Source organism: Phyllostomus discolor, chromosome 1 (genome assembly GCF_004126475.2).
Source record: "Phyllostomus discolor isolate MPI-MPIP mPhyDis1 chromosome 1, mPhyDis1.pri.v3, whole genome shotgun sequence".
Lineage (NCBI taxonomy): Eukaryota > Metazoa > Chordata > Mammalia > Chiroptera > Phyllostomidae > Phyllostomus > Phyllostomus discolor.
This window is the reverse complement of record NC_040903.2, coordinates 125,848,381-125,851,501: the sequence shown is the minus strand read 5'-3', so window position 1 is coordinate 125,851,501 and position 3,121 is coordinate 125,848,381. Positions and strand designations below refer to the sequence as shown.

Genomic DNA, 3,121 nt, shown 5'->3' with positions numbered 1-3,121 from the left:
AAAGAACAGAGACAGAATCATGGATACAGAAAGAATTTTGATGGTTGCCAGAGAGGAGGGGGTGTGGGGGATGGGTGAATTGGTAAGGGGATTAAGAAGTACAAATAAGTGGTTACAGAATAGCCATGGGGATGTAAAGTACACTATAGGAAATGGAGTAGCCAAAGAAATTATATTCACGAACAATGGACATGAACAATAGTGGGGAATTGCCTGAGTGAGTGGGGGGTGCTGGGTCGGGGGGGAAGGGGGAAAAATCAGGACAACCATAATAGCATAATCAATAAAATAAAATTAAAAATTAAATATTTAGAAAAAATAAATGAAAAAATAAAATGAAACAAATAAAAGTGGTGTTATTAATGCATTCTAGGCTTTCTCAACTTCAGTTTCCACTTACGGTCTGCTTTTTTTCTAAAAAAAAAAAACAACTCATAACTTAGCCATAAGAAAAGATGATATACTGCCATTTGCAACAGCATGGTTGGATCTTGGGAATATTATGCCAAATAAAATCAGTCAGATAGAAAAAGCTAAGAACCATATGTTTTCTTTTCTTTTTGTTTGTTAAGTGATCTTTAATTGAAAGTTTTTCTTTGTAGTTCTTAACTAGCCAGGCATTCCACTGCAGCACTGTTGATGTCATCTATGATGCTATGATATTGCAGCCCACAGACTGGGCTGTCCCTGGGATCTCTTGAATGGTTCCAGAGAGTTCTCTAGCTAAAAATTGGTTCTGCATCTGTCAGGCAATGATGATCTCATCAAAAATGATATTTCCACTGTACTTAATGTGTGTGTGTGTGTGTGTGTGTGTGTGTGTGTGTGTGTTTTGCTTCTTTCTTCCTCCTGGTGGTCCTTTGAGGGCTTTGATGATCAGGGCAGAGTCAGAAGGCACTACCTCAATCTGGGCCTGTTTGTTCTGAATGGTCAGATTCATCGTGATCCTCAGACCCTTCCAGTTACTGGTTGCTTTGGTGATGTCATCACCAATCTTTTTTGGAGACAGGCCCAGGGAGCCAACCTTGGTGGTCAGGGCAGACGTGGCACTGACTTCCCTGCCAGTGCACCTCAAGTAAATCACTTTGATCTCATTGGGTTCGAACTTTGGTGGCATGGTGGAGGCGACCGGTATCGGAAGAACGCAGATTGTGGACCACCAAAGAAAGTTGCACCTTTGTCTCCTCCCAGCTGAAAGCAAGAACGATATGTTTTCACTCACAGGTGGGGTATAAAGTGAAAGCAATGAATAAACAAACAAGAAAAACAAACAATGGAAAACCCATAAAAACAGATGATCAAATATAGAGCAATGGAAGAAGATTGACTTTAAGTGTTGGGCACACAGTGCAAAATACATATGATGTATCATGACATTGTACACTCAAAACCTATATAATGTCATTAACCAATATCACCTGGATAAATTTAATTAAAAAAAAAGACAATTTTCCCTGTGTCAGGAAGACCTCACTAGATCAGCCTATCTGGCATCATATATTTTTTGTCTTTTTTCTCAGGTCAAGGTCTACCCTAATTTCAGTAGAAAATATTCTTGTTTCTTATTTTACTTACTTCTCAAAATACCTTTTAAGAAGGCACTATTCTTTGCAACATTTACATAGCATAAAAATCAAATTCACAGATGTTAAAGTGATTCACTGAAGTTCAGTGCCACTTGAAATAAACATTAGATATAACAACATATCAAGGTGTGGACCAGAATCTAATCCAAATGATGTGCCCAACATTTTTCCACCTTTTGAATATGTCTTACTTTGTCTCCTTCTCTCTGTCTTCCCCCTTCATGGTTTAATTTCTACAGAGTAGTTTACATTCCCATTATCTTTTACAATCCTCAACATCTTGATATCAATTAATAAAATAGAACATTTCTGCAAACAACAAAATTTGTCAGAAGAATGTTCTGATTTTCCCTTTTCTATCTAAAAAATGGAGATCAAAATCTCATGTGAAAGATGCCCTTCCTTTACCAGGATAAAGGAAATAATTGTTTTCATCAACAATGGAAAATTAAGAGAGTTCTATACACACAGCCTTATTAAAATAATTATATCTATTTTAGCCTCCTTATATTTTATTTACTTTTCTAAAATTGACTCTCTTTGTTCAATCTAGTATAAAAACATTTAGATTTTGTCACTCCTTTGGGTCTTTATTTCTTTTTGAGGGCCTCCAGGTCACATAAAATTAAAATTAATATCCTTTTCTCTTGAAAATCTCTCAGTTGTTTACAGAATCCTGCCTGGGCCTAAACTGGGTAGAGGAAAGAATTTCCCTCTGCATGCAATCTCATACAATAAATAAAACTCTAAAATGTTGATCTTTATCTTGTCTCTCTGATCTTTTAATTACATTCTCTAACTTTGATACCTCAGCCAGTCATATGACTTCCATCACCACATGCAGTCTGATGTCTCGTTGCCCTGTCTCACATAGAAAGTCATTGCTGACTGACCTCTTTGTAAAACTGTCTGAGTAATATTTGCATTTGTTGTCTCTCAGGCACATACTATTCAGAATATCCAAAACACAGTGTATCATTTACTTCAATTTACCAATCCTATTCTCTTTCAGAAATCTCTGAAGCAAATCATCTGGTTACTCAACTCAAAAACCTATGAGTTTTACTTGACCCTTTCTCTCCTCATGGTCTTTTCAAAATCACTAAATCCAGCCTTGACTTCTTAGAGCATTTTATCTCTTCTGCTAGTGATGGTTCTGGGTTCATACTAGATCCTCAAATACTCCCCCTTCTAATGTTGTCCTCCTTGTATATTTGCTCCACAATGCTATCAACAAATTTTATTAAATTAAAAATATGATTAAGCCCTGGCTGGTGTAGCTCAGTGGATTGAGTGCAGGCTGCGAACCAGTGCCGCAGGTTTGATTCTCAGTCAGGGTACATGCCTGGGTTGCAGGCCATAACCCCCAGCAACTGCACATTGATGTCTCTCTCTCTCTCCATCTCCCTACCTTCCTTCTCTAAAACTAAATAAATAAAATCTTTAAAAAATTAAAAATATGATTAAGTTATTTTTTTAGTTTGAAACCCCCCATGTCACCCTATTTTTATCAGGCAAAATGTATAGAATGCCTA

The 3,121-nt window shown here is 36.9% G+C and overlaps 1 pseudogene; it reads right to left on the bottom strand.

Annotated features, from left to right (window-relative positions):
* Positions 1-605: 605 nt before the first annotated feature.
* On the bottom strand, positions 606-1,132 carry LOC114493240 (annotated as a pseudogene).
* Between the last annotated feature and the right edge of the window lie 1,989 nt (positions 1,133-3,121).